Source organism: Prionailurus bengalensis, chromosome B1 (assembly GCF_016509475.1).
Source record: "Prionailurus bengalensis isolate Pbe53 chromosome B1, Fcat_Pben_1.1_paternal_pri, whole genome shotgun sequence".
Lineage (NCBI taxonomy): Eukaryota > Metazoa > Chordata > Mammalia > Carnivora > Felidae > Prionailurus > Prionailurus bengalensis.
In genome coordinates this window covers 78,473,681-78,498,419 of record NC_057344.1, presented here as the reverse complement: position 1 = coordinate 78,498,419, position 24,739 = coordinate 78,473,681, and the positions used below count along the sequence as shown (strand labels likewise).

At 37.5% G+C, this 24,739-nt stretch overlaps 1 non-coding gene across 1 annotated transcript; it reads left to right on the top strand.

Annotated features, from left to right (window-relative positions):
• The first annotated feature begins 24,332 nt into the window (after positions 1 to 24,332).
• On the top strand, positions 24,333 to 24,436 carry LOC122479216. The gene has a single exon (XR_006296282.1). It is a non-coding gene; the product is annotated as a U6 spliceosomal RNA (small nuclear RNA).
• Positions 24,437 to 24,739: the final 303 nt, after the last annotated feature.

The following is a 24,739-nucleotide window of genomic DNA, read 5'->3' as shown; positions in this document are numbered from 1 at the left end:
CATCAGAGTTCTTTTTTTATTCTAAACCTTATGGGAAGAAATAGAAGTAACTGAAGAGTACATAAACAATGAAATAAAACTGAAGTGTAGTTCATGCCCATGTAAAACATGTCACATGGAAATTTTGACAGTTGATTATTTGAAAAAAGGAATTTGAAAAATTCAATCTAATAATGAACACCCGATACTAGGAGCCAAATAATCATTGTTAATAATATTAACTGAAACTGGGTTCATTTTATTTATTTTTTATTTTTTTAAAAAATTTTTTAATGTTTATTTTTGAGACAGAGAGAGACAGAGCATGAACGGGGGAGGGTCAGAGAGAGGGAGACACAGAATCTGAAACAGGCTCCAGGCTCTGAGCAGTCAGCACAGAGCCCAACGCGGGGCTTGAACCCACAGACTGAGAGATCATGACCTGAGCCGAAGTCGGCCGCTTAACCGACTGAGCCACCCAGGCGCCCCGAAACTGGGTTCATTTTAAAACACATAGTAATTTCACAATGCCTTCAAAACTGAGAAAACTTTCCTCCTCTTGTTTTCATAATAAAGTTGGAAATGAACTTCATTTGGACTCTTGTCCCCCAAAACAATTCAACTTCCAAAAACTGCTGAGACATGGGTCTTTTCTCCCCCATCCCATTCTCACCCTCCCAGTTGTCTTTTATTCCAAAAGCATGATGACTGCTAATTATCTAGTTTATAAAAATTGTTTTCTCAAATGCTTTTACATTAAAAGGGCCTTCAAAACTCATTTCTCTTGAATTTTGCTTGTCTTAGTTTTGCTTGTCTTGATTTCTTCCAGTTCTATAGGGCTTCTTTAAGTCTGTAGCAGTCAATAGACTCCAAAATGAATTTTTTCTAACTCCATCATCTGTCTTACCACTTAATTCCAGGCACTTAGAAAACTCTTACTTTGATTGTAGCTGTTTTTCTTTTTCAGTCCGTTTCCCCCATTACCATGCCTTCCATTGATCCTATTTCATTCCCATCCTTTGTCTCTCATGGTCTAGTCTTCTATTTCTCCCTTTCTCTCTATCCCTTATTTGGGGGAGGAGGGGGACTCTACATGACTGGGGTCCATCCTAAACATTTTTATCCATTTCTTTCACCGAGAGTTATCCTGCTGGAGAAGCTACGGTAACATTGTGTGGTGTAAACAAGAATTTATAAACAGTAAGAACAGTTTGTTGGTCTTTCTTGGATGAATGGGCTAATGATTCTTTTTAAAGCTGAATTAAATACTGCAATTGTTAATTAACTCTCTTGATAAGAAATAATTCAAAGTAAACATGACTAGGTAAAGCAGCAATACCCACTCCTGACAATACAATATTCATCTCAAAGTTTTTGACCTCATTGTCAAAAGCCTTATAAGAACCGAATTTATTAAAATTTCAATTCTTTTTCCTTTTTAGTAGTTTCCTCCCTCAGAAGGTAGAAACTACTGGTGACTAAAGTGACAAAATGCTAAGAAACTGAGAAAGTGCTTTTTCATTGCAAAGGATTCTAATAGAATAATTTCCTCTCAGTCTGTGACTCATACCAATACTGAGATCCTATAAAAATAAGACACGTGTTTCTTAGCCTAATTCTTTACTGTTAGCCTATGAAATAACAACATTGATACTGAAGGTGTTTTTAATTTTCTTCTGTAGTTCCAGTCTGGTTCCAAGGGAAGGAAAGGATATGTAAAGATATAACATCTAGAGATGGAAGGGAGGTACCTTAAAATCAAAACAGCCCGTGTTCTTAAAGAATGTTTAAGCTTTCCCTCCTCCCTACCCTGTGAGCTCACTGAGGGAAGGGCCCACAATTTATCCATTTTGTTTTTGGCCTACCTGGCACCATGCCTATGACATTGTAGGTGTCCAGTAAATATTTATAAATATTTTTGAATGAATAAAAATGACTATAAGCATTAGACATGCTCAATGGAACAATCCTAAGCAGATAAGATCTGTGGCTTATTTAAGTTACACTCCAAAGCATCAATTCATATTTTGTATACTATTGGTGTTCAAGTCCTCAGTGATTTAAAATTAATTGCCATAGACTAATTCATTCAATATTAATTTCCATCATTTCCTGATGTATGTGTTGAAAATCCTTTCTTTCCTTATTTTTCAGTTAGCTAAGGAAAATTAGGTAAGTATCATATCTTATAAGGTGAGTTTTGCAATCATAGAAACTTAAGAGACTTGTAATTAAGTGACAAGCCCTGCGGACTAACAAAGGTAAAATTAAGATGATACACAGGTCTTCTAAACCTAGAGCAGTTCTTTATGATCCAAATAAACCCTGGGTTAATGACAGAACCTGTGTTAGGGTGCTAAGATCTCAGCATAGCATTTACACATCCCAGGTTCATTTAAGCCCTTAATTGTTTTGCCAAGGGATTAATCTTTATTGAAGGCAAGAAAAAAGAAAGAAAGAAAAAGTAAAAAGAAAGAAAGAAATCTAGAAGTTCTAATATAATTCGAGTTACTGGAGTTATCAAGTTTAATTTAAAAAAAATTTTTTTAAATGTGTATTCAGTTTTTGAGAGAGAGAGAGAAAGAGAGAGAGAGCGAGCATGAGGGGGGAGGGGAAGAGAGAGAGAGAGAGGCAGACACAGAACACAAAGCAGGCTCCAGGCTCTCAGCTGTCAGCACAGAGCCAGAGGCGAGGCTCCAACCCATGAACCTCCAGATGATGACCTAAGCCAAAGTCCCGCACTTAACCGACTGAGCCACCCACACGCCCCTCAAGCTTAATTTTTAAGAATATGGGATCTCTAAGAAGCCTTTGGAGCTGTATTTGCCAAGCAAACCAATTTAAATACTCAAAGCCTCATTTTTTTTTTCTGTCAAAACTATAGACTGCATAAGGGTGGGAGGACTTCTAAATTTGGCAAAGCTCCCTTTCCTGGTATTCTAGAAGCAAGTATCAATCACCCCAAACAAGCAGATCGCACCAATCAGCAACCACATAATGAATCCCACTGAAAAAACTTGAAGCTATTTCTTGTGTCAAGTTAGAAAAAGCTGGGGGAAAACATTCTTCTTTTGATTAAGCATCACAAAGGAGAATTACATTTAAGCAAATGCTTTCTGTTAACTAATTTGGAGAACACACAGGAGACTAAAATTTTTACTGAGGATATGGGAAGAAACACGGAAAAAAACATGAATGTATTTATGGATGTGCCACCCTGGGATAAGTGAATATCTATCACAGCTAAAGATGACAGTTAATATTTACAAAAGGGATATATATTTTTTAATCCAAACATCAATCCTCCAAGAGGAAAAGAAAAATACAAGTGTGATTTGACAGGCTCAAAAAACACCATTTTGATGCATTAAAAGCCTTTAATCAAGAGAGGGGCTAAATCAGGCATTCTTACATAGGGAATATCACCCTAAAGAGATCTATTAGAATTCAAGGGGGGTGGGAGGTGAAAATTTGGATGAAAAAAAATCCATTTTTATTTTTATTAATCTATAACTCAAACTTCATCATTTCCTTCCAATATGAATGTAGGCAACCAACAACATTATTATTAGCAATATCTATGACTTTGTCACCAACAGAAATCACAGAGATTTTAATAATGTCATATTTATATGTATTGAAGACACCTAGAAATTTTCTTATCACTATTTTGAAATTATAGCAGTTTTAGACCAACTGCTAGATCTTGTTTGTTATTAACATTCAAAGAAACGTTATTTGTGTCACAAATATTTTCTTAACATTTTGACTGTTCTAATATAATTTGTTCCCTATTTCAATATTTGTTTCAAAATAATTTGTTCCCCATATAATGCTATGCATTAAAAACATTATTGCAAGCTTTTATGCATTAAAAACATAATTGCAACACTTTACTAGTCTTCAAAAGGTAATCATTTCTAGGCTAAGCCACCAGTTAGAGTTTGGAAAAATCATCAATATACCTTGTACATGTTTGTGATGAACATTTACCTGGCAGAGAAACACTTTGGAGCATTCTCTACTACTTATATGTAATTATGTACTACAGTGTGAGTTTAATGGCTCACACACTGATAAATAATAGTTCCTTGTGAACTATTTACAAATGAACATTAGCTAGGTAAGTTGTTTAAACAATAAATGCACTGCACACTGGGGGAAAACAGTACTCTAACAGATTTTTTTTTACTAACTTTATACTAGGTACTCTACAAACATGAAAAATGTTTGCATTTATATGACACAATTTACCAAGCTAAGTGTTCAAAACAAAAGACTTAGGGAGATGAGAGTAAAGAATTTGATTTTCTAGGTTAAGAATAGAGGTCTAATTATTCTATTTTTACATCCATTTTCTGCATTGTCAAACGGTGACTACACTTGAAATACTGACATTGATGTATTATAAATACCACACTCCTTTATTTATTCATCTATCCTGTCATTCTTTGAGCCCCACTGCATAGACAAAGTTGTATTAAAATTTGGCTCTTTGCTCACTTTATTTTTATTGTGAATTCCATTTCTTGCTCCCTTTTCAATATGCAACAAATGATTCTAGTACTTTCAACACTAGATATTACTAAAAATATGCGTCTCCACTATAACTCTATGGAAGTTGTAGAAATAGGACAACAAGACATTTGGGGCTTGTTACACAGATTATTGTCAGTGATGGTGTTTGGGCCAAAACAACTAGAGAAATGAAGTTACCATGAACTCAGATGAGAAAGCAGATTTGGGGATTGGTGACTGGACATGACTGACACATTATGTTTGAGCTGCTGGTTACATACCCAAGTGGAGATGTCAAGTATGTGGCTGCATATATGAATTCAAATTTCAAGAAAGAAGGCTAATCTAGTGACATGAATTTGGGAGCCATTATGTAGATGGATCTGAATGAGATCGTCTGGGGAGTGGGCGTAAACATGAACAACCATAAATAAGAAGAGGCCCAAGGTAAGGACCCACAAAAAGACTGAGAAACAGCATCCAGAAAGACAGGAGGATGGCTTGGCAATGTTTCTTCCATGTTCCTTTTCACTCCCTGGTTTGGAGACATTATAAATGTGAGCAGTTACAGTTTAGTCCTAGAAAATGCTGTAAGGATGATGTTGCTTGGTTCAAATATGTTTAAAGATGCTGAGAAGTGTACCATATGCAGTCCATTGATATTTTTCTTTGGTTTGAATTAAGACTTGCCGGCTGCAGAAAACTAAAAATACATCATGCTGAAAAATGGACACCCTGAACACTTTGTGTGTGTGTTTTTCACAGTTTTCCATGACATTTTAACTAAGTGTGGAGGATATTGTTCTTCTTTTCCTTACACTTGGTATGGCTAATGCTGAATGTGTGGGGATTACAATCATACCATGTGACAGATTGCAGTGTCACACACACAGGATTCTGCCTCCACTGTAGGGATGAACAGAAGGAAGTCATGGCTGGGAGAGAGAAACTAGTTATTCAGCTGCAAATAGCATCATAAAGGTGTAATGATAATTAAGAAAGCTACCAGGCTAAAGTAATGCTTCCCTCAGGTTCTTCATTCTTCACTATTACCTGAAAGTATGTGTCAAAGTATATGTGTGTGTGTGTGTGTGTGTGTTTGCGTGTGTGTGTGTAGTTCAAGGTGTCTCCATCTTTATTAAAACAGATACTTATATTTGCAAAAATACTCTACTTCTGTTATTCTGTGTTAAAATAGCACTCAACAAAGGCTAACTTTCAATTTAGGAAAAACTGATTTGCTTGGGAAATCAAGTAATGATACTTCTATATAGAAAATACATATAAGGAAAACAATAGAAATGATACATTGCTTATATAAAACTGTATTTAAATTTGGAAGCCAGATACGATTGATTAGGGAAGAAGTCCCAACGTCATTGTTTAAGGTGATACTTATCTAGGATGTGTCATTGTGTGAGGTCTGTCCTTGTTCCTCTTGGGCACTGAGCTCCTTTCTCTGAGCACGTTTCTGGAGACAGATCAAGGAAGGCAAAGAAGACAAACATTACATATCTTGGTTCTTCAAATGCTATATAACATTAAACTTAAGAGTTTTTTAAAAAAGGGGTTTTGATCGAAGAGCTAAATTTTAACTAAAATAGACTTCTGATAGTTTATGAAGTTAATTTCTTCATGCTTTCTATGTCCCCCAATTTGGAATTAATATCTTAGAGACACAGCCAAGTAAGCAGATGACTTCACTCAGTTGTAGGGGGAAATGCCTCTCTCTGCTGCTGCTTCTCTCTCTCTCTCTCTCTCTCTCTCTCTCTCTCTCTCTCTGTCACTTTGTTTATATGGCTGTTTCTGTCTCTGTCTCTGTCTGTTTTGTCTCTTTCCTTCACAATCTCTCCTCATCTTTCCCCTTTTGTAGTATAAGTTGTTAGAATTAACTGATTTTTTTCTAGATAATTTTTTTCAAATGTTTACTTTTTTGAGAGAGAGAGAGAGAGAGCAAGTAGGGGAGGGACAGAGAGAGAGGGCTAGAGAGAATCTCAAGTGGGCTTTAGACTGCCAGCACACAGTCTAATGTGGGGCTTGATGAGACACTTAACCGACTGAGTCCCCCAGGTGCCCCATAATGTTTCAGATACTTTAAAGTTTTAATTCATTTCTGCATCAAACTTATTTCCAATCTCCTTTATTGCATTTTTTTCATCTCTGAATCATTCTATTTTTTTCCTTAAAGTTTATCTATTTATTTATTTTGAGAGAAAGTAAGCAAGCTGGAGAGGGGCAGAGAGAGAGACAGAGTTAGAGAGAGTCTCCCAAGTAGGCTCTGTGCTATCAGTGCAGAGCCTGACTCAGGGTTCAAAGCCACCAACCATGAGATCATGACCTGAGCCAAAATCAAGAGTCTGACAACTAACTGAGCCATCCAGGTGCCCCTAGGTAAAATTTTTGATAGAATTTTATTGTATAAAACAAATTATACTACTTGCTCCTGAGACCAGGTACAGATACATTTCTCAGGCCTCCTTTCATACTCAGTCAAGGGAAAAAATTTCATATCCTGACTGATATATTTTGTGCAGTAATCGTGTGTTCTAAGTAGTGTGCAAGGGGTGATGTTCGAATTCTAAAATTTAGGTATACTGATCTGTGAATTAAAAACTAGTCACTAGACTCTCTGAACCCATATTTTCAAAATTCACTTAAATGAGTTTGTGAAAAATAACACCTTTCATTTTATTCTTAGATATTGCTCTTAATAAATAAAATAATAAGAATAATTGAGCCCAACACCTATGGCGTCTGTCCTTTTATGGAAATGCTCATCTTTATGTATACTTTTCCAAGAAACAAAAATGAATTAACAGCAATTGATAGAAATTAGCAAGAACATCACATTGACCACATGGAATAAAATTTTTATTTCATTTCATTTCATTTCATTTCATTTCATTTCATTTCATTTCATTTTTTAAAGTATCCCTTTAATAGTCCCCTGGACTTCATGATAAAATTAGGTCAATGAAAGTGATACAGTTTAATGATGTGGTCAAAAAACCCCTGAAGAAATAAAACGTCAACAATAATTCAACTTGTGTTCAAAATTTATAGCCACCAATTTTGTGGCATTGAAGAAAATTCCGTTAAGCATTTAATACATCTCTTTTTCTCCCTGGAGGAAAACAAAGTATTTACCTCCCTTTACCATGATTAGAGAATTGTCACCTTTAAAAAAACAGTGTCCTTTGTCCCCAAAGCAGAAACATAACAAGAAAATCACAAAGCATGTTCTTCTGAACTCAGGAATTGATTTGGTGATCCCACCTTTACTGAGGCATTTCCTATAGGTACACAGAGGTGTACTTCTATCGAATGCTACTAGATGCCAAAAACCGAACTGTGCACTTTCCCTACTTAAACTTTTTCTTCAACAACTTCATAAGAATGTTTTATTATTCTCATTTTCCAGATGAGAACACCATGTTTCAGAAAAGTTAAATGACTTGTTGATGGATGCTATAGTTTGAAGTGTTAGAGCCAGGATCTGAACCTGGATCCAAAGGTGAAGAACTATACACCATGATGAATTAGCTCTTTTTAAAAATTACATATATTTATTTGTGTATGTGTGCATACGTGCATACATGCATGTGTGTGTGTGTGTGTGTGTGTGTGTGTGTGTGTGTTGGGTGAGGGTGGACAACCTACACAAGCCAGCCAAAAGAGCGGATGAAGGTGTGCTTTGTCCTGGATTCAGAAAACAAGACATAAGTGAACAGAAGTGATGCTATGATCTTATGCTTGAATGCAGCTGTGCAGTTGGGTGATATTCTACTATACAGATCAGGGCAATTCCCTAGGGATAGGAGAGGAGCAAAATGGAAGGATCTCAGACCATGAAGCCTTTAAGCCACCATCTGAGGCCTGGACTCCTATTCAAAATATTTCTGAAAGCGTCGTTTACTTTAGCCTAAAGCATACGTAACTAATATAGAACTGCACAGATTAAACATTCATTAACAGGTTAAGCATTAATGATCTAAATTACAATCAAGAAATTAGGTAAATAACAAAACTTAAGAAAGTACAAAAACAACAAAAGAGGAAATATTAATGTCATGGAAGACGAGCAAAAAGAATAGAGAAGAGCAATGAAATTAAAGCCCAGTTCTATAAAAGCACCATGAATATAGACAAAATTCTGCCAAAGTGGATCAGGGAAAAAAAAAAGGGTGAGAGAAAGAGAGAAGCAATAGATAGACAGACAGGTGATAGGTACATAGATAGATATTGAAAAGACCATAAATATATGTAATATTGAGGATTTTAAAAACTTGTTCAAAATATCAGAACCTTTATAATAAATTTTAAAATAAAGTGTTAATTTTCTAGAAAAAATACGTTAACAAAATGTATTCAATATGAACAAAAAATTTGAGTAGACCTATATCAACTAAAGAGATATAATCATTATCAAAAAGTCTACATACAGAAAAAGGAACAGGTCCAGATTGTAGTGTTCCACCACGTTTTCAAGAAATAGAAAACCCTTTTCTTATAAAACTGTCCCAGTGTTTACAAAACATTAAAGTTCACCCACTAACTTTATGGAACTAGTATGTATTTGCTAATGATTCTGCAAATAAATAAAGCCAGAAAAATGATTAGCAATTGTCATTTTTCAAATAGATGTAAAACTACTGTGTAAAATAGCAAACTGATTCACAATGTGTTGATCCTGAGAATATTTAGATGATTTAAATTTAGAAAATACATTAATATAATATGTCAACTTGACAATGTAAAGAAAAATTTATATAAATAAATGCAGCAGTCATTTAATAAAATTCAAAACAACTTACGAAAAAAAAGGAACAAAACAGTAATAGAAGGTCAATTTCTTATCCAATTGTTCATATCTGCCAAACAGCAAGCAAATTCAATGGCAGTGAAATGGTAGAACATTCCCTACTTTGGGGCTCCTGGCTGGCTCAGCCGGTTAAGTAGCCAACTCTTGATTTCGGCTCAGATCATGATCTCATGGTTCGAGACTTCGAGCCTGGCATCGGGCTTTGTGCTGATACCACAGGACCTGCTTGGGATTCTCTCTCGTCTCTCTGCCCTTTCCCTCCCTGCTCACACACACTCTCTCTCTCAAAATAAATACACTCAAAAAATTATTTTAAAAAAGATCATTTCTTACTTTAGTTATTCCTCCACATATCTACCTCTAATCCAAGTTTAGGCTAATGAGATATAAATTAAAACTTTAGGAGGCAGCTTCCTAGAGCCCTTCCTTAACAGACATCTGGCCTGTGACTTACCACATTTCTTTTTCTACTCTTCCCCCTTATTTCCACTGCTGATGTGGAGGCTGCTATGAACCAACGGTATCAGAGTGGGGAACTGGAAGGTCTGAGTTCTTAACAATATGTAGGACCATATCAGCCCCAAACTGCCAGTTTCCAGACTTCTTGAAATGTAAGAAATAAACTATTTTGTTTAAGCTGTTATTACCATGACTGCTTCCTCTCAACTCTATACTGGGAAGTACTGGCAAATTAGTGAGAGAATAAAAAGAGATGAGATACAAATCATAAATTGACTCGAGGTGAGGAGAATTATATGATTATATACATAGAAAATCACAGAGATTTATACTGCAACATCAGTGAGTTTCAATTTCACACTCATAATATTGTCAGAAATTAAAAGGTCTGATCACACCAAGTGTTGATAGAGTCATGGAAAAATACAAACCCTCATACATTGCTAGTGGGAGTATAAATATTTTAAAACTGTTTCAGCAAGTTTATAGTTAGAATTCTTTTGGCTTTAGGCAATAGAAATCTTATCTCAAATTGGCTTAATTAACATGGACATCTACTATCACCTGTGTACAGAGTTTAGCTAAAAACCAGGCTTATTATGATCAGAGGCTCAATGAGTCTTCAAGAAGTCAGTTCTTTCCAGTTCTGTTTCTGCCATTATTAACATACCAGCTTCTATCCCAGACTGGCCTCTCTCAGGGGCAAGAACACTGTAGTTCCTCCATGGATCTCATCCAGACACACAGTGTCTAGAAGAAAAGCAAGGACCCTATATTCCTGTGACTTCATTTTAGGAGCAAGGAAACCATTTCCAAAAGTTCATGTTTCTCTGCTCAATATTGGTCATGTGCCCATTCTCAAATCAATTATTGTCAAAGAGAATGGAATAACATAATCATTAGGCAAGGTTTTTCATACCAAAAGGATAAAGACTCAATATTCGGTAACAAGAAAATGGACAAAATTGTATGTTATATCGTTACAACATCATACTACATAATATTAGTAAGAGTAATAGATAACATTTATTGAGTTGTTACCAAGTGCTAGGCACTCTCTTAAGTACTTGCTCAATATGTATTTGTTTTCCCACAGAGGGATGGACAAAACTCTGCAGGTGTTGGGCATTTAAATTGAGACAGCAATTTCATCCTATTTCATACCCATAAGATTGATGAAAATTAAAAGTTCTGGTTAATAACAAGTACTCGTAAAGATATATGTTATGTGTGAATGTACATACATATATACATGTATATAAATATATATGGAACATAAACCTCAGAAACTAGTTATAAAAGTTTAATTTTTCATATAAAATTATAAAGCATTGGGGCACCTGGGTGGCTCAGTTGGTTAAGCATCTGACTTCGGATCAGATCATGATCTGAGTTCGAGCCCCACTCGGTGTCTGTGAGTTCGAGCCCCATGTCGGGGTCTGTGCTGACAGTTCAGAGCCTGGGGCCTGCTTCGGATTCTGTGTCTCCCTCTCTCTCTGTCCCTCGCCGCTCACACACACACACTCTCTCTCTCTCACACTCTCTCTCAAAAAAAATTAAACATTAAAAATTTTAAAATAAATAAAATAATAAGGCATGAAGAAACTAAATACTTACCCAAGATCACAAAGCTATTAAGTGGCAGAGATAGGATTTGAGTCCAGAGAGTCTTTAAATAGCAGTTAAAATAAATAAATTAGATCTGTACACATGTATCAATGTGGAAAATTTTAAAGGCATAATGTTGAGTAGATGGAAGCCTTTCAACATAAAACGAAATATAAGAACAGTCCATGCTTGCTAAGGGAGAGGTAGATACTATGAGTTCATTAGGGAATAGGCTGTATTGAAGGTAAGGAGCAAGGATGATGTCCCATAGTCATGTATACTACCATCCAAGAGGCAATCAGATACAAAGATTTCAAACGAGGTGTTTGGATCTGGAGAGGTAACAGTTATCAGGTAGTGGTGGAAACTGTGAGTGGATTTAAAAAGTGCAAAGAGGGAAGTAGGAAAGAAAGAGTCCGAAGTATGGGGAGAAAGAAACCAGGAAAAGAGGCTGATAAAGACACCAGAGTAGATGTAGATGACACAGTCATGTCTCAAATACGAATAAGGGCTGAGCTTCAAGAGCATTATGGACAATATTGTCAAATGCTGCAGAGAGTGGTGAAAATACTTGGCACATCATTAAAGATATGGGAGAAACCAGTTTCCAAGGTAGTTATAGTTACAAACCTGTATCCATGCTTTGAAGAGTCCATAGGCGATAAGAAGGGTATGTAAAATGCAGCCTCTTTTTTTCAGAGTAGCTTGATTAGTGAAGGGAAAGTGAATATTAGAGCATTAGCCAGAGGGAATGAAGGATTTTTTCAGTGGAGAAGACATGGTAGTATTTTTAGCTTGTGTGAAAAGAGTCAGCAGAGGGAGACATCTAAAATACTGGAAAGATAGGGAAGGGTAGGACTTACTGTAGGAACAACATCTGGAAGAAGATGGGAAGCAGTGGATCAAAAGCACAGGTGGAGAATTTAGCCTTGAATGTGAGAAATAATGAGGAAGTGAACAAGAGATCTCCCAGATGAGAAGAGAGACAGATGGAACAAAGAAAGGAGAGAAATGAGTTTTGTCCTGCTGTGTTTCCAGTCAGCTTTTCCCAGAAGAGATGTTTGGCAAGGAAAACAGGAAACAGACAGGTGGTCCAAGGTCTTTTGGGTAAAGTTAATATATAGTTGCCTGATTATTCAGGTCTGAGTTTTAGGACAAAAAAAAAGTAGATTAAAAGCAATTACTGCAAATTTATGAATCACATCCAGTTGCCCAGACACCAGTCTCCTGACCTGAATTTCTCCTTCCCTTAGTGAGTGAAGCTGGAATATTGCCTATATGGAAGCCATTCTGAATTTACACCAAAAAACAAACTGAAACCAGAAAAGAGTTAAAGAAAAGTCTCACCAGATGTCAACACCAAAAGCCACCTAGTGATCATCCACACAAATCCACTCTCACTGAGGAAAAAAACAAGTCTCAAAAGGGTACATGATAGCTCCAAGGTCATCAAGTTATTGATGGGTGGAGATCTCATACTTTATTTTCTTCAAATACATGATATATTTTATTTTTTAAATTTATTTATCATTTGCCTCCTCCCATGAGAATATAGTCTCCTGGAGAGCAGGGATTTTTGTCCCCATTGCTCACTGCTGTTGCCTCAACCCTCAAAGTGTACCTGGTGTTTAGAAGACATTTGATCATTATTTCTTAGTGAATGGATTGCATCTAACCCAGTGCACTTTCCACTCACCCATAACAATTTCAAAATGAGCACTTCAAAGTGAAACTGACCCTTGTAACGATCACCTCCATGCAAATAATTTTTATTAATTGCTTCTTCATTGGGTGGAGAAGGCTCCAGGGTACAGCAGAATTCAAATCCAAGACTGCCTGGTCTCATAGCTAAATGTTGGATGAATTTGACTCATTCAGTTAGTTCTCCCTGACAAAAACCGAAGGGGTTTTTGTGGCAATAAACAAAACAACAATAGCAAAATAAATGAAAGCCAAATCAATATTATGTGACAAACTATACAGAGTTCACACAGCAGTGACCTTCACGGTGTATTCCACATTCAAATCTTCACCCATATTTTTATGTCTATACCCAGGTTTATGCCACCCAAGATAAATATGGTGGGAAAAACTCCCTGGGCCTGTTGCTAGGGGAGTGTTACGAAAATTGTAACTTCATATGACCCTTCCTCTGCTGAAGAAAATTCTCTATTTTGGGGGTTTTGTGTGAAAAAAAGGAGAAAGAAACACTGTAAAGTAGGCAGCTACAAAGAAGAATGTTGTTAGATGCTGGGTGATTCTAAGAGAGGTTTTCCTACTCTCTCTGAAGTGTAATCTTTTTTTTTTTTTCCTTCAGGAGTCATCTCCAGGGACAAGAAGGAGAAACACTGTGAATGAGGATGTGTCCATCTCAGGGGAAGCATATGAAACCTTAGAAGAACAGCTCACACAACAAAGCATTTATTTGTGAAATTAGGTGAGAGAATCTAATTTTATAGCTGTGAGAGATGCAACTGAGTAGTTAAAGATTCACATTCCTCAATGTTTTCTAGTATCTTTGGGTAACCCAAATTCTTACCAGAAAATGTACAGATTAGTATAATCAGTACATTGAACTTTATAATATATAAAATAGGATGGCAAATAGGATACTTAGTTTCTAGAATTTTTGCAAAGATCCAAAGCCAAGAACAAATATACCTCATGTTCTATGTTCAGAAAGCCCACCACCTTCCTACCAGGAATTAGTGACAAGAGCCAGTTTAGAAAATGCCTAGTCACCAACTCTCCCCATCCCCCCAGCATTATCCCAGTCAAAGAGGGGGGTTGGGTGCGGGAGAGAGGTGGTAAGTCTTATGGAGAGAGCAGAGCTTGGGTAGGAATGAAAGTACTTCTCTTCCCTTTCTAATGCTCAGTGGGAGAACTGCAGGAGGATCACAGAAAGATTGACAGTTCCTGCCAGGGGAGCCTGGCAACCCGAATCTAGCAGGATGTGTGCGGGGCTGCAGAACACAAACATCCCCGTCTGTGCCATCGTTAATGCTGAACATAGTCAGATTTGGGAAGAGCATCTGGGAGTCTGAAGCATAGAGCCTTATTCTTTTCAGCCCTCTTCATCCAATATGAGGAAGAACAAACGTGTCCCTGAAGTTGGGAAGTATACACAGACACAGTGTGGTCTTGAACTTTCTGTAACAGAAACACCTGTATTAGCAACACTTGAAGAAACTGTGGCACAGTGTCCCTGGGAGGAAAATGGTGGTAAGCTTCCTCCATCCCAATTTCCCATAATCCTCTGAAGTGTAAAGCAGACTCCAATAGTTTCCAGAGCTGCATGGAAAGGCACATGAAGGGCAGAAGATGAGGGTGGACCTCGGGGCTGGTAGATAGCTGCTGGGCCAATTTCATAAGGCTCAATTTAGAGAAGGTGTGATACCCAATCTGCTGTAAAAGGAAAACTGCCCTAGGGGATGGGGTGTAACTATTTGAGTAACAGCAAGTTAACAGAGTTTCAGGGACATTGTCATGTCACCCACATTTCTGCCCAATTAAGGAAAACATTCATTTTCTTCTCAAGCCCTAATCAGCAAATAACCTGGTATCTTTGCTTTATTTTTCCATTAAAGTAGGAAAAGAAAAGACTCTCTTTATTGCTATAATAGGTAAGATAGTACAGGACCCAGAAGCAGATAGACAAAGAACACAAAAGGCCTAAAGAAGGGAAAGGTCAAGTAGAACTTTAGGATCACTGAAAAGAAATAAGCAATTCTCAGAGTGCTGAGTAATTTATGGGAAAAATCTTGCCAGTAATTTCAGAGAAAACAAATCTCCTTAAGGAGCACTGTTGATAAAGTCTTGGTACACAAGCAGAAAAGAAGGGTTGTCTATAACTAATAATAAGGGCTGAAATACAAATAAACAACAACCCAAAGTAGATAGGTATGGGAAAAGAATAGTGCAGGAAACACCAACAAGATTTGGATAGTATATGAAGAAAAAATCAGGATGGGCCCATGGCAGATTGTATTTTCCAAAGAGGAACACCACCACAGAGTCCATCCCCCATTCTCCATTTATAATGACATTGACAATCCTTCCATCAAGCAATAGAATCTCTGTCCCCAACCCTTGGACCCAGGTAGACATTTGTGACTGATTTGTTCAACGGAACACAACAGAAGTAAGGCTGTATGACTTCTAAGTCTAGATTATAAAAATTCTCTATTCTTTTACCTTCTTCCCTTGGACGCTTGCTTTGTACATCCAGACACCTTGATATGAGGAGGCCAAAAGGAAGCCTCTGGAAAGGCCCGTAAGAGGGGACCCATGCAGAGAGGAACTGAATCCCCAGGCACTCATCCTTCACCAAGCTCCAGCTGATAGCCAACATCCAATTGCCAGCCATATGAGTGAGCCATTCGTGGAGTGAATCACCCAATGTCCAATTGAGCTGATGCTACATGAAATGGAGATAAACCTTTCCCACTATACGCTGCCCAGACTGCAGATTCTGTGCAAATAAGTGGTGGTTGTTTTAAGCCACTAAGTTTGCCAGGGAGGAATGGGCAACAAATAACCAAAGCAAGACCAGGAAGGAAGGGGATTATTTACCTAGCCAAAGCTGAGTTTCCACAGGTCCTTTGGATGAAGAATTGAAAGTTTCTATCAGTACTGCATTTTGTATAATAATACAAATATGACAAATATGTGATTTCTATAATTTATTATCTCCTTAACGGTGTATGTGTAGAGAATTCTCACTTCGTTATATAGGTTTAGGTGTTATTAGTAATTCTCTTGGCAGTTTTTATTAACTTTCGAATTAAACTTTAAGTATTGTTTTAGTTCACTATACAGAATGTTCAGCTTCAAATACTAGTAGTGGTTATAAGCTGTTGCCCAAAAAGGGGTACGGCACATAAACAATACTCTACAAAGTGTGATTTACTCAGGCTGCTTTTTAATTAGGTGAATAACATGCTATAGTTATAAAGATCATCATGTGGGAAAAAGAATGCTTCCTGAAATATTTTCCCTAAATCTGAGTGGTAAATTTATAAAAAGTATAATCCAGACTCTGTGTAACAATAGAAAACATAAGGATCCATTAAGTGTGTGTTTGTAAAATATACATAGCACATAATTTTTTCATTTAACAGTACTCTGGCAAAGATTTCAGAGAAACTGGCTGCCAACATAAGACTAGACATAGAAGATACAAAGGTGAACAAAACACATTGGTCCCTGATGAGATACTAAGATGGTAAGTATATATATGTGTGATATACTTATATAAGTACACACACATACACATATGTGTATACACACACATATGTGTATGTGTGTGTGTGTGTGTGTGTGTGTGTGTGTGTGTGTATCAGAATGTTGAGAGGTACAGAAAATAAATTGAAGTAGGTAAAAGAGATAGCATGCCAAGGTGGGATGGGGGTGGGTAAGCATGGTTGCTATTTTGTATAGGATGCTCAGGAAAACCCTCCTGATGCACTAGCATTTAAGCAAAAAGTAAATCAGATAGCTACCTGGAAGAAGCACATTTCATGTTAAGCGAACAGCAAATGGAAACCCCATGAGATGAGAACAATCTTAGTGCATTCAGAGGACTTGAAGACACGATCAGGCTGCAACAGAGCAAGCAAAGTGCTAGTGGAATGATAAGCAGTACTGGGAATAGGAAACAGGTTGTGGAGGGACATGGAATATTATAGAGTAACTGGAAAGGTTTTAGCCTTTATTGAGTGATTATAATTAGATATAGATATAGATATAGATATAGATATAGATATAGATCATGAACTGAATGCTTGGGTCTCCCAAAAATTAATACATCGAAGCCCTAATTTGGAGATGGAGCTTTGAGGAAGTAGTTAGCGTTAGATAAGGTTAGGAGGGCAGAGCTCTTATGATGGAATTACTGGTCTTATAAGAAAAGCAAGAGATAAATTTTCTTTCTCTGAACTCATGTACCAAGAAAAGGCCATGTGAGGACTCAGCAAGAAGGCAGCTGTCTACAAGCCAGGAAGAGAACCCTCACCAAAACCCAACCTTCCTGGCACTCTGATCATGAACTTCTGGACTCCAAAACTGTGAAAATAGATCTCTGTTGTTTAGCCACCAAATCTGTGCTATTTAGTGATGGCAGCTTGGACTAAGACAATATGGCTATTGCCACAGTGACATATAGGACAACTACAATGTCAATCGGTTTTAAAAAAAATTAACATTTATTTATCTTTGAGACACAGAGAGAGAGAGACAGAGCGTGAGCAGAGGAGGGGTAGAGAGAGAAGGAGACACAGGATCTGAAACAGGCTACAGGCAGTGAGCTGTCAGGACAGAGCCCAGCACAGGGCTTGAACCCATCAACTGTGAGATCATGACCTGAGCCGAAGTCGGGTCCTTAACTGATTGAGCAACCCAGGTGCCCTCAATGTCAACCCGTTTTAAGTCAAGACTGAAATCCAATTTTCTTTCAAAATATCCTCCTCTTCATTCTCCTCTCAATTCCCCCGTCCACTTCTACTAGCTTTTGGGTAACAACGGTGCTAATTGCATAGTTCTCTGTGTGAGATCGCCTAGTGATTGGTTTCAATCACAACTTTTCCAGTTGTATTTCTAAAATGCAATTTTTCTGAAATATGAGCAAAAACATGAACTTTGGGAAGTATGCCTCTCTGCTGACTGAAATGTCTTTTGTTAAAGTCTTTTGCAAACTGTGTCACAAAAATTAAAATAAAAAGTCTTCTCTAATATGCATATTACTGTTATATTGGCACGGTTTTATAGATTGCTCTGGCTCTAAGAGGAAAACAATATTCTTTTTAATTTTTTAAAATGTTTTATTTATTTTTGAGAGAGAGAGAGAGAGAGAGAGAGAGAGAGGATGAGCTGGGCAGGGGCAGAGAGAGGGAGACAGAATCCACAAAGCAGACTTCAGGCTCTGAGCTGTCAGCACATAGGCTTGAACCCGTGAATCACGAGATCATGACCTGAGCTGAAGTACGATGCCCAACAGACTGAGCCACCCAGGTGCCCCAAAACAGTATTCTTCTATTCGAATGAGAGATTCTTGTCCATTATATGGAAATCCTTCTGCCTATAGTTATTTATTTGTTTGCTTACTAATTAATTAATTATCCTTTGGTTAAAATAGATGGGGTTTCTGACTGTTCTTTTCAGGCTTTAGCTATCTGATTTCATATAGAATTGACTATTAGGCAGAGTTGAATTTAGCCTGCCAGCACAGGCTCTCATGAGTAGATGACTGTTTTTAGCTTCTCCTGGCCACATTTCATGTTCAGGTAGTTTCTCCTGAGCTCTTTAGAAGTCCCAGACCATCTTTGTGGTTATTGCTATGCTGGTTTTCTCCACATTTCTGTTTTTGTGTTTTGCAGGAATGCTCAGACACCACATAATGGCAAATCTTTTAAGAGACTGAGACTCCTTTCCTTTCCTGGAGCACCTCTATTTCTCATTTCCTTCATCTTTGTCCCTGTCCCTTGTGCCACTTATCTTAGCACTTCCTCCTCCCTCTCCTCCCCCTCATCCATCTCCTCCTCCTATTTCCCCTCCCTCTGTCACACCACCCTTCCTCCTCCTCTTCAGTCCTGTCCAGCATTTGTATTCAGGCTCCCTGGCTCACGTTTTTTCTAGATCTCTAAGGGATTTTCACCAAGTTTCTGCACAATGGGTGGGACTGTTTATCATTTCTCAGTCAAGACTCTTTCTAGGAGAAGAAATAATTACCTTCTTGGCATTTATCTCCAGTAAACAAACACACAAGAAGCAAACAAACCAACAAGCCCTAGCACTGGGCGGGGGGGGGGGGGGGGTGCTTTCTTCTCCCTGTCTTTAAGACTTATCTAGTGGCAATGGACCAGACATCACAATGGGCAGAAATGGTGCTTTGGACCCCTGCTCTTTTTTTTTTTTTTATGTTTATTTATTTGTTTATTTTGAGAGAGAGTGCTTATGTGTGAGTGGGGGAGGGGCAGAGAGAGAGAGAGAGAGAGAGAGAGAGAGAGAGAGAGAGAGAGAATACCAAGCAGGCTACTTGCTGTCAGTGCAGAGTCCAACACAGGGCTCGAACTCACAAACCACGAGATCATGCCTGAGCCAAAATCAAAAGTCGGTTGCTTAACAGACTGAGCCTCCCAGGTGCCCCTTGGATCTCTGCTCTTTCACTCTTAATTATGAGGATAGGTTCTGTAAGAAATCTGCAGTGTCTTCAAACTCAAAGGGCAGGGAGATTATGAGTTATCATCTGGGCTCACAATAGAATTCTAAGAATGACATAACATATCATTTGGGGGAAAAATGAACTTCTCTTATAAAGAACGTGGCTCACCTTATGCAGCACTTCCTCCACAGATAGAAATGTGGTATTTATGTCCTAGGAAAAACAAGGCCACAAAAATAAAGTGAATTGACAATATTGTAGGGATTCAAAAAATACATTTTTTCCAACTTTGTTTAGATTCTCCATCTTTCACGGCAGCTTTGGTTTTTATGCTTATGAGTCATAGTAAGAAAATTTCAAAACAAAGCTGACAAGATTTATGGAAATTTCATTCCATTATTTTTAAAGGAAACACTTTCATTGGAGGAAGGTAGGCATTCATCCCTCTCATATGTCACTACCTCGATTGCATTGGGCACCATAGGAAAAATGTTCATCTGGTTGTTTACAGAGAAGCAAGTAATCCTGTTAAGTTTAGACTAGAAAATTTTAAAGAGTCGTATCATTCTGAACTTTAGAGTCAAAGATCTGGCTTTATATCGTGTCCCCTGTGTAGCCACAGACAACTTACTTAAGCTCGTTTAGCCTGAGCTTTCCTATCTAGAAAAACCAAAATATCTGTGCCTACCTCTTAAGGTTATTGTAAGAATTAAAGGAGGTAATGACACATAAAGCACATTTAGCAGCACATCTGGCACACAGCAAATGCTCAGTAAATACTAGATAATATTAGAATTGTAACTGTTATGGTCATTTTGCAGTTTCATTTTCTGTGACTCATTCATAGTATACTAGTGTACTTTGCTCTATTACTAACTGGAAACCTCAGTCAATTCACTTGTTTTCCTCATTCTTCATTCATAGCCTTCTAAATGAGATTTCCTTTACATATAGTGGGTTATAATAGCTACTTAACCCTCAATAAGTTATTTTTAGATCAGCATTTTGTTGTCCAAATGATAACATTCAACAATAGAGGTTCTGTGACATGCTAGTTCTACGGTCTAATTTAGCAAAGAAACTCCAGGGTGCCATGGTTCTGCTCCTTTTCCATCGCCACACAAACATATTCTCTGTGATTACTGTTGATGATATCCAGAATCTGTATTCAATGAATACACAATGACAGTAACTCATAATATACAACCTCTTATAACTCATAGTTTTGACCTTAGTAATTTCCAAATAAAAATAATTGTCTAGTTTTTGGGGAAGAGAGAGAGAGAAAGAGAGAGAGCTTGAGCGGGGGAGAGGCAGACAGACAGGGAGAGAGGGAATCTTAACCAGACCCCACGCCCATTGCAGAGCCCCACGTGGGCTCGATCTCACGACCCTGAGATCATGACCTGAGCCTAAATCAGGAGTCAGACACTTAAGTGACTGAGCTACCCAGGCACCCCCAAAAACTGTCTATCTCTGTCCCTTCTAATAATTAAGACCTTCGTGTATGTAAGTTTTTAATGAAATCCAGTTGTTAGTGTTCTGCTAACTAGAAACTAATTATGAACATATTTTTTCCTTATTCTTAAGATAATGAAACTGAGACTGAATTTGACTGAGTTTAAAAGTGTCTTGAAAAAAAAAAGTATCTTGACCAAACAAAAATCAGAAAGTAGTAACAGGTGAAACCAGGATTCAACATTGGTCTGTCAAATACAAAGGAACTGGCTTTAACCATCACACATGACTATACAGTATATGGATCACTGCTAAGGAAGATTTTTTAGGCAGCCATTATAGGCAAAGTTATTCCCCAAAATGAACAAAACCAAACTGTGGTGTATGTGGTATTGCTTTCCTTTTCCCATGCATTATTCAGGTGGTTGTTGACCCATAGGGGCTACACCTGTTACTCTACAGACAGCTTACAAATCTTACAGTATAAATAATAGAAGAGCTTGATGGATTCTTGTGAATTTACACAGCATGCCAAGTTTCCAGCAACCTCACTCTACCAGTTTCTGTGTTAGTTGACACAGGGTGGAATATTTACACTGCTGATTTCTTGGAGAGGTAATAAGAGCTGTGTGGCAATAAAGGATCATTTAGCTCATCTATTGGCTGGAACTTACATTCTAAAAATGTAAGCTAGATGCCTTCTTAAAAAATAATCTTCAAATCATCCCAGGTGCGTCTGATATACGGAGAAACCACAGGAGGTTGTATGTGTTCGAGTGGTTGCAGATATTTGCTGGGGGTGTTTTTATGCATGTGTGTGCAAGGCTCCAGAGCAAATGCAGTTCGTCTTCCAAAAATGGCATTTTACAGCTTTACATGAACTTGGTGTGCATTAAGGCATCTTTTGTGCTTCATGTTTAGTATTTAGATACAGAAATACTGAAAGATGTGATGCAGTTATTTATAAATGACTGATTTGCTAAAATAATTTTGGATGCACACAAGAAATACTGCCTTCTCTAAATTGTGTCAGATTTTCACTATCTTCAGATTACACTTGCAGAGCACAGTCTCAATAGCTTCTCTACACACACACACACACACACACACGGGTACACATAAATACACGTATAACTCTTGGGATCCTTGGTTAAGCAGTAGAGAGTAGTGATTTGGCTCTCCTGCAGTAGAGCTTCTCTGCTGAACATCTCAGACCCTAGCCCTTGGGTGTCCCATTCTTGGAATTCCTTCCCAGAGCAGTTCAAACTTCTTGATGTGGTGCTAGTTGGGAACATGCCAGACTTAGTGCATGATTAAAATGAGATGGTCCAAATCTGTTATTGTCAATTACTGACATCATGACATTGTCATCAAGACAAGTCTTTGTTTAGAACTTTGGAACTTTTATCTGATGCATCAAGATGAATTGATAGAATTGTGATAAATTTATCTCTACTAATTCATTAAATAATACTCATGTGCTATATTCATATTTTGATGATTTCTTACTGAAGTTTAAATGAATGTATTTATTTACATCAGAAAAAAATGTATCACATGGTCTTCCCCACTTGGATTTCCCAATGAAAATGCCCCATCCAAAATCATTCCTTTCTGTAATTTTCTATCTCAGCTCCATTTTTATTTACTTCATAACATTCATTCATTACACTTTGTAATTATTTATCTGTTTTATATCAGCTTCATAGAGCACAGATCTTGGCTATTTTTTTTTTACCAACAGATCAAGCACTCTGAGTGGCAAATGAAGTCCTCCTTTAAATATTTATTGAATGAATGGGGCACCTGGGTGGCTCAGTCACTTAAGCATCTGACTTTCAGCTCAGGTCATGATCCCACTGTTCGTGGGTTTGGGCATCGTGTTGGGCTCTGTGCTGACAGCTTGGAGCCTGGAGCCTGCTTCAGATTCTGTGTCTGCCTCTCTCTCTGTCCCTCCCCTGCTCACACTGTCTTCTCTCTCAAAAATGAATAAACATTAAAACAATTTTTTAAAATATTTATTGAATGAGTGAGTGAAGTAATTAAATAAAAGACAGGTATTAATAACTTAAGTAGTCATCTTTTTAGCTTTATAAAATACTTTTTGAGAGGGCAAAAAGGAGGCTGACTCTAGAATATTTAAAAATACTTTTCCACAGACAACCAAGCTGAGAATGGTAGACTTTGGGTGGAAATATTAAGAAAAAGGAGGAAGGGAGTCTGAGTAAGTACAGGAATTAAATTTGCTTTAATCTAGCCTTAGTATATTAAGTTAAAATTCCATGGTGAGTTGGGGACAGGATAATCTTAATGCTAAAAAAAAAAAGGCAGTTTTGCCAAATTTAGGCCAGACTCTAGAACAACTATGAACAATAGCAAAATCCTTGATCCGATATTGGCCTTGAGTTGTTTTCTCCTCTGTGAATCTTGTCCTCTCATAGCATCTTGAGATTCTAAGCAGGTCTCAGTCACCTAGGTAAGTACTAATGAAAGAATCAAAGTGGTGTCTTTTGATTGTCACATCTAGGCTATTGACTTCAGAGTCAATACTAATGAAAAACAGGTGGAAAGAAAGCTACTGGGCAAAGTGAACTATACTAATCTTACTCAGGACAAATGTGAGCCTGCTCATCATGCAAGTAAATGGCCATCTTACATGTATTTATGTAAAAGGATAGTTAAGGTTCTTTGTGTGTGTGTGTGTGTGTGTGTGTGTGTGTGTGTGTATTTTTGCAAACAATGTAGATAGATGGACAGACTGACAGAAACAGGTATCAAATACTTTAATCTATCAGGTATCAAATCTATCTAATCTAACAGGTATCAAATAATTTAATCTTTACAATCTATCACAGTATTATTTATGCCAAACAATTAGGCACAAAGTGATTTTTCAAGAATCTGAAAATGGCTCAGTGACTTATGACACACCCTCATGATAGAATATTTTTATAGAAGGATCTCATTTCCCTCAATCCTCATGCTCCCACACTCACTTCAGAGATGATGTTCCATCATTCCACCCTTTGGTGTATAAGAGAACCTCTGCCCCACCTCTCCATGTGTTATTATTCAAGGTTGAAAGAGTTGCTAAACTCACTGGTAAATGGCTGATCTTCATCAGTTCACATTTTCACTAGCGTGGAATTACTTTACCTCACAAGTGGGGACACAGACTTTTAGGCTTTTATTTCATTCTGTACCTTTTCCTTGGGCTGTCCTCCTTGGGATCTGAAAGGAAGTTAGTGGGATCCTTACTATTTTTCCATGTGAAAGCATAGGATCCAGGTCCTGCATTTCAGAATATATGTCTTAAAATCTTAAAGGACAGTGTTCTCTTTAGCAGCACACACCCGAAAATTGGAACAATACAGAGATTAGCATGGCCCCTGCATAAGGATGACATGCAAAGTCGTGAAGTGTTCCATGTTTGGGGGTGGACTAGATAAAGATTAAGAATATACTTATCATGATGAGCACTGGGTCATGCATAAAACATTGAGTCATACGGTACACCTGAAACTAATACGACATTGTATGTTAATTATACTTTAATCTAATTTTATTTTTTCTACATTTTTTAATGTTTATTTATTCTTGACAGATAGAGATAGACAGAACATGAGTGGGGGAGGGACAGAGAGAGAGGGAGACACAGAATCTGAAGCAGGCTCCAGGCTCTGAGCTGTCAGCACAGAGCCTAATGCGGGGTTCGAACTCACGAGATATGAGATCAT